This window comes from Triticum urartu, chromosome 5, assembly GCF_003073215.2.
Source record: "Triticum urartu cultivar G1812 chromosome 5, Tu2.1, whole genome shotgun sequence".
NCBI lineage: Eukaryota > Viridiplantae > Streptophyta > Magnoliopsida > Poales > Poaceae > Triticum > Triticum urartu.
In genome coordinates this window covers 12,192,719-12,201,068 of record NC_053026.1, presented here as the reverse complement: position 1 = coordinate 12,201,068, position 8,350 = coordinate 12,192,719, and positions in this window count along the sequence as shown.

Here is an 8,350-nt window from a genome sequence, read left to right as displayed (position 1 = left end):
GTTCATGTATTCACTATGTGTTAATGCTTTGGTCCGATACTCTATTAAAAGGAGGCCTTGATATCCCTTAGTTTCCATTAGGACCCCGCTGCCACGGGAGGGTAGGACAAAAGATGTCATGCAAGTTCTTTTTGTAAGCACGTATGACTATATTCGGAATACATGCCTACATTACATTGATGAATTGGAGCTAGTTCTGTGTCACCCTATGTTATGACTGTTACATGATGAACCGCATCCGGCATAATTCTCTATCACCGATCCATTGCCTACGAGCTTTCCATATATTGTTCTTCGCTTATTTACTTTTCCATTGCTATTGCTATCATCACTACAAAAAACCAAAAACATTACTTTTGCTATCATTACCTTTTGCAACCGTTACCACTACTACCATATTACTTTGCTACTAAACACTTTGCTATAGATATTAAGTTTCCAGGTGTGGTTGAATTGACAACTCAGCTGCTAATACTTGAGAATATTCTTTGTCTCCCCTTGTGTCGAATCAATAAATTTGGGTTGAATACTCTACCCTTGAAAACGGTTGCGATCCCCTATACTTGTGGGTTATCAAGACTATTTGCTGGCGCCGTTGCCGGGGAGCATAGCTCTATTATTTGAGTCACTTTGGATTTATATCTGCTTACCATTATGAAGAACTTGAGAGATCCAAAAACCAAGATTTATCCCTCAACTACGAGGGGAGGTAAGGAACTGCCATCTAGCTCTGCACTTGATTCACCTTCTGTTTTGAGTAAGCTTGCGACACCTAAACCTGCTTCTGCTATTCGTTTTGATATGTCACAGGTTATTGATGGTACCACTTCTGCTATGCATGATACTTATGATGAAACTACTTCTATGCTTGATACTACTGTGCCACTTGGTGAATTTCTTGATGAACAACTTGCTAGGGTTAGAGAGAATGAAATTATTGAAACTGATAACATTGATGAAAGTGATGATGAAGGCTCTTCCCCTAATAAATATGAATTACCTGTTATTCCTGAGGGTTATGTTTTTGAAAAGGAAGCTGCTTTAGCTATTTTAGCTTGCAAAAATAGATACGAGCTCAAGAGGTTATTAGCTAAATGGAAGCAACAATCTCTTTATGCTAGAATGAAACCTGACCCTGCTTTTGCTACTTCACCTATATGTGTTACTGATAAGGATTATGAATTCTCTGTTGATCCTGATATAATTACTTTGGTTGAATCTGATCCTTTTGACGACTATGAATCTGAAACTGTTGTGGCACATCTTACTAAATTAAATGATATAGCCACCCTGTTCACTAATGATGAGAGAACTCGATACTTTTATATCCTTAAAACATTTTCGTTCTCATTAAAGGGTGATGCTAAGATATGGTTTAATTCTCTTGATCCTGGTTGTGTGCGTAGTCCCCAGGATATGATTTATTACTTCTCTGCTAAATATTTCCCTGCTCATAAGAAACAAGATGCCTTAAGGGATATAAAATTTTGTGCAAATAGAAGAAGAGAGTCTCCCACAAGCTTGGCGGAGGCTTCTCAAGTGACTTAATGCTTTGCCTAATCATCCTCTTAAGAAAAATGAAATACTTGATATCTTTTATAATGGACTAACCGATGCTTCCAGAGATTACCTGGATAGTTGTGCTGGTTCTGTTTTCAGGGAAAGAACACCAGATGAAGCTGAAATTCTATTGAATAATATGTTGACTAATGAAAATAATTGGACACTTCCTGAGCTTATTCCTAAACCAACTTCGAAGAAGAGAGGTATTCTATTTCTCAGTCCTGAAGATATGCAAGAGGCAAAGAAATCTATGAAAGAAAAAGGTATTAAAGCTGAAGATGTTAAGAATTTACCTCCTATTGAAGAAATACATGGTCTTAATTTACCACCTGTTGAAGAAACATATGATCTTAATCCTTCACCTATTGAAGAAACTCATGGTCTTGATAACCTGACACAGGTAGTAAAGGTAAATTCTCTCTATAGATATGATAGAGCTGAAATCCCATTTACTAAGTTTGCTAGCCCATGCTTAGATGAGTTTGATAAATTTATGGCTAAGCAAGAAGACTTTAATGCTTATTTTGGTAGACAATTGAAATACAATTCAAATATGCTTGAACACTTGGGTGATTATATGGCTAATGTTAAAGGTGAACTTAAACTTATTAGTAAACATGCTTCTATGGTTACCACTCAAGTAGAACAAGTACTTAAAGCTCAAAATGATTTGCTCAATGAATTGAATAGTAAGAATAATGATTATGCTGTTAGAGTGGCTACTAGAACTGGTAGAATGACTCAGGAACCTTTGTATCCTGAAGGCCACCCTAAGAGAATTGAGCAAGATTCTCAGAGAAAGAATATGGATGCACCTAGTCCCTCTAAAAGGAAGAAAAAGAAAAATGATAGGACTTTGCATGCTTCTAGTGAACCTATTACTGAAACACCCGAGAACCCAAATGATATTTCTATTTCTGATGCTGAAACACAATCTGGTAATGAACATGAACCTAATGATAATGTTCATGTTGATGCTCAACCTAGCAACGATAATGGTATAGAAATTGAACCTGCTGTTGATCTTGATAACCCACAATCAAAGAATCAATGTTATGATAAGAAAGACTTTGTTGCTAGGAAACATGGTAAAGAAAGAGAACCATGGGTTCAGAAACCCATGCCTTTTCCTCCCAAACCATCCAAGAAAAAGGATGATGAGGATTTTGAGCGCTTTGCTGAAATGATTAGACCTATCTTTTTGCGTCTGCGATTAACTGATATGCTTAAAATGAATCCTTATGCTAAGTACATGAAAGAAATTGTCACTAATAAAAAAAGATACCGGAAGCTGAAATTTCCACCATGCTTGCTAATTATACTTTTAAGGGTGGAATACCAAAGAAACTTGGAGATCCAGGAGTACCCACTATACCATGCTCCATTAAAAGAAACTATGTTAAAACTGCTTTATGTGATCTTGGAGCCGGTGTTAGTGTTATGCCTCTCTCTTTATATCGTAGACTTGATTTGAATAAGTTGACACCTACTGAAATATCTTTGCAAATGGCCGATAAATCAACTGCTATACCTGTCGGTATTTGTGAGGATGTGCCTGTTGTGGTTGCAAATGTTACTATTTTAACGGACTTTGTTATTCTTGATATTCCCGAGGACGATAGTATGTCTACTATTCTTGGAAGACCCTTTTTGAATACTGCAGGGGCTTATATTGATTGCAACAAAGGCAATGTCACTTTTCATGTTAATGGTAATGAGCATATGGTACACTTTTCGAGGAAACAACCTCAAGTTCATAGTATCAACTTTATTGGAAAAATTCCATCAATTATTTTTGGAGGTTTTGAATTACCTCTTCCTACTGTCAAGAAGAAATATGATATTCTTATTATTGGGGATGTGCATATCCCCGTTGAGGTAACATAGTATTATTCAAATTTCTCCGGTTCCATGTTATTCAGAATGAGTTCGTTAACAAGACTTGATCAACGTTGTTAGTGGATTCCTTTTGATGATCATGAGATAGATGAAGTTAGAAAACACAACTCTCTATACCCTCCTTTTACTTTCTGTTATTTATATTAAATAAAATAAAAATAGTATTTTCTGTCTGTTAGCTGAATTATCCGTGCAATATAAAAATACCCCAAAAATAAAAGTTCTCCAAATGCCCTGAAATTTAAATATGATTTTTTCTGGAATATTTGAGAATATTTGGCACAGAGAACACAACACGGGGGGCATCCACCTGGCCACGAGGGTGGAGGGTGCGCCTCCTGCCTCGTGGGCCCACGGTGGCCCTCCTCCACTTATTCCTGCACCCACACACTTCTTCTTCCTCCCACAAACACGAATATCCAGCTCAAGCATGAGTTCTAGCTCATTTTGATGCCATTTTCGATCTCCTTGCTCAAAGCACCTCTCACAAAATTGCTTGGGGAGATTGTTCCTTGGTATGTGACTCCTCCATTGGTCCAATTAGTTTTTGTTCTAGTGCTTTATTCATTGCAAATTTATGCTGCCTAGGTGACCTTGTTCTTGAGCTTGCATGACAAATTTATATGGTCAAAAGTAGTTTTGATGCATGATATATGCTCTAGGCACTTGTAGGAGTAGTTGCTATCAATTTTGTTGAGTTTGGTTTAATTTTATTTTGAAGTTACTAAAAATTTCAGAAATTTTTCAGAGGAAGAAATATGCTTAGGAAAATGTACCAAGGTGGTTCTTCAAGGAAGCAAGGACCCAGGCTTGCAATGCGTGATGCTGATGAAGAGCCACCAAGAGACGCTCCAGTGTGTCCTTGTGAATGGCCTTCAGAAAGTTTATGGATCGAGCGGGAATTAAGGAAGAATTTAACGCATATTTACGTAATGCTGATCTTGTGAGCTTCTAGGAAGAAAAATGCCGCCAGTACCACTATCTCACTAGTTCCTTTGTGAGGAGGCAAAAGGAAGATATGTTATTACCAGAGAGGAGGCAGATGAGTACGAGAGGAGGGCGAAGGCTGCTCGTCGCCACGCTGCAGCTCAGGAGGCAATAGCCGCTGCATCTCAGTACGACCCCAACTTTTACTATGGATATCCGCCAGGCCAACCATGGCCATAGACCAACTTAGGCTAAAAGCCTAAGCTTGGGGGAGTACGTATTTCTCACCGACATTACATTCATGTTCACACACTCATTGCTAGATGTCGGTGCTCATACTTTTTCATTGTATCATCCATGCTAGTTTATTTCCCCCTTTTATGCTTTCTTCTTGTGTGTTTAATAAATCTTAAGAAAAACAAAAAAAAGTAGTTGTAGCTTTTAATTAGTTTACTTTCCATGCTTGTAGTAGTAATTAAAAAGAAAACCCAAAAATATTTTCCATTCTTCTTTTCGCTTGTTGGGAGCTTTCCCATGTAAATAGTTTTATTTCTTTTCTTTGGGGGTCGATAGGAGAAGACCATGATTAAATTGTTGAAGTGGCTCTTATATGCATTATTGTTGATCTGACAAAAGAGCCCATATTGCCTTGTCTTCTCCTGTTTATTGAATGCTTGCAGATTCCAGCTTAGTCCAATGCACGTGCACTATTATTATTATTATCCACATCGTTCGGTCGTGCAAGTGAAAGGCAATTATGACGATATATGATGGACTGACTGAGATGAGAAAAGCTGGTATGAACTCGACCTCTCTTGTTTTTGTAAATATGATTAGTTCATCGTTCCTGATTCAGCCTATTATGAATAAACATGTTTGCAATGACAACTAGAGATCATAGTTTCTTGTGCCATGCTTGATTAGTTAGGAGCTTATAATGGTTTACCTTGCGTGCCAACATGCTATTAAAATGGTTGTGATGTGGTATGATAGGGTGGTATCCTCCTCTGAATGATTTAAGTGACTTGACTTGGCACATGTTCACGCATGTAGTTGAAACAAAATCAACATAGCCTTCACGATATTTATGTTCATGGTGGATTATATCCTACTCATGCTTACATTCGGTGTTGATTAACTTTAATGCATGTTCATGACTGTTGTCGCTCTCTAGCTGGTCGCTTCCTAGTCTTTTGTTAGCCTTCACCTGTACTAAGCGGGAATACTGCTCGTGCATCCAAGTCCATAAACCCCAAAGTTATTCCATATGAGTCCACCATACCTACCTATATACGGTATCTACCTGTCGTTTCAAGTAAATTTGTATGTGCCAAACTCTAAACCTTCAAATAAATATCCTGTTTTGTATGCTCGAATAGCTCATGTATCAACTAGGGCTGTCCGTATCTTCCATGTTAGGCGGGTCATTCTCAAGAGGAGTGGACTCCGCTCCTCACTCACGAGAAAATGGATGGTCACCGGGATGCCCAGTCCCATGCTTTATGCAAACTAAATCAAAATAATTGCAAACAAAACTCCCCCCGGGACTCTTGTTAGTTGGAGGCACTCGTTGTTTCGAGCAAGCCATGGATTGATGCTTGTTGGTGGAGGGGGAGTATAAACTTTACCATTCTGCTTGGGAACTGCCTATAATGTGTGTAGCATGGAAGATATCGCCATCTCTTGGTTGTTATGTTGACAATGAAAGTATACCGCTCAAAATAGTATTCACCTCTATTTCAAAACCGAGTTCTGGCACCTCTACAAATCCCTGCTTCCCTCTGCGAAGGGCCTATCTATTTACTTTTATGTCGAGTCATCATCCTCTTATTAAAAAGCACGAGTTGGAGAGCACCTCTGTCATTTGCATTCATTACTGTTAGTTTACATTGAGTATGACTTGACTGGATCTCTTTTACCATGAATTACAATGTCTAGTCAGTCCTTGATCTTTAAAGGTGCTCTGCATTTATGTTTTGCGGTCTCAGAAAGGGCTAGCGAGATACCATCTTGTTATATCATATTATGATTGTTTTGAGAAAGTGTTGTCATCCGAGATTTATTATTATTGCTCGCTAGTTGATTATGCCATTGATATGAGTAAACATGAGACCTATGCGTTATTGTGAATGTGGTTAGTTCATAATCTTTGCTGAAAACTTGAATGCTGGCTTTACATATTTACAACAACAAGAGCAAACAGAGTTTGTAAAAGTTTTTCTTTATCACTTTCAGTTTATCAACTGAATTGCTTGAGGACAAGCAAAGGTTTAAGCTTGGGGGAGTTGATACATCTCCGTCGTATCTACTTTTCCAAACACTTTTGCCCTTGTTTTGGACTCTAACTTGCATGATTTGAATGGAACTAACCCGGACTGACATTGTTTTCAGCAGAATTGCCATGGTGTTATTTTTGTGCAGAAACAAAAGTTCTCGGAATGACCTGAAACTTCACGGAACATCTTTTCGAAAATAATAAAAAATCCTTGCAAAAGATGAAGACCAGGGGGCCCACACCCTAGCCACGAGGGTGGGGGCGCGCCCCCCTACCTCGTGGGCCCCCTGGAGCACCTCCGACCTCAACTCCAACTCTATATATTTGCTTTCGGGGAGAAAAAAATCAGAGAGAAGGATTCATCGCGTTTTACGATACAGAGCCGCCGCCAAGCCCTAAAACCTCTCGGGAGGGCTGATCTGGAGTCCGTTCGGGGTTCCAGAGAGGGGAATCCGTCACCATCGTCATCATCAACCTTCCTCCATCACCAATTTCATGATGCTCATCGCCGTGCGTGAGTAATTCCATCGTAGTCTTGCTGGACGGTGATGGGTTGGATGAGATTTATCATGTAATCGAGTTAGTTTTGTTAGGGTTTGATCCCTAGTATCCACTATGTTCTGAGATTGATGTTGCTATGACTTTGCTATGCTTAATGCTTGTCACTAGGGCCCGAGTGCCATGATTTCAGATCTGAACCTATTATGTTTTCATCAATATTTGAGAGTTCTTGATCCTATCTTGCAAGTCTATAGTCACCTACTATGTGTTTTGATCCGTTAACCCCGAAGTGACAATAATCGGGATACTTACCGGTGATGACTGTAGTTTGAGGAGTTCATGTATTCACTATGTGTTAATGCTTTGTCCGGTACTCTATTAAAAGGAGGCCTTAATATCCCTTAGTTTCCATTAGGACCCCGCTGCCACGGGAGGGTAGGACAAAAGATGTCATGCAAGTTCTTTTCCATAAGCACGTATGACTATATTTAGAATACATGCCTACATTACATTGATGAACTGGAGCTAGTTCTGTGTCACCCTATGTTATAACTGTTGCATGATTGATCGCATCCGACATAATTATCCATCACTGATCCAATGCCTACGAGATTTTCCTATATTCTTCTTCGCTTATTTACTTTTCCGTTGCTATTGCTATCATCACTACAAAATACCAAAAACATTACTTTTGCTATCATTACCTTTTGCTACCGTTACCACTACTATCATATTACTTTGCTACTAAACACTTTGCTGCAGATATTAAGTTTCTAGGTGCGGTTGAATTGACAACTCAGCTGCTAATACTTGAGAATATTCTTTGGCTCCCCTTGTGTCGAATCAATAAATTTGGATTGAATACGCTACCCTCGAAAACTGTTGCGATCCCCTATACTTGTGGGTTATCAATGCATCTATTGGAGACTTGTGTGTTCCTCCTAATGAATTTATACCTTGGTTCTTAAGTGAGGGAAATACTTATCTCTATTTTGCTGCATCTCCCTTTCATCTTCAAGGGAAAAATCAACGCAAGCTCAAGAAGTAGCATCCCTCTTTGTGTAAACCTTGCATATTATGAGAGAAGAAACATTAGAATTACTCCACAAAGTATTATATTGCATAAATACACTATAAATAACAGTGGGAAAACATTATTTAAAATGGACGTATCAATAAACATGG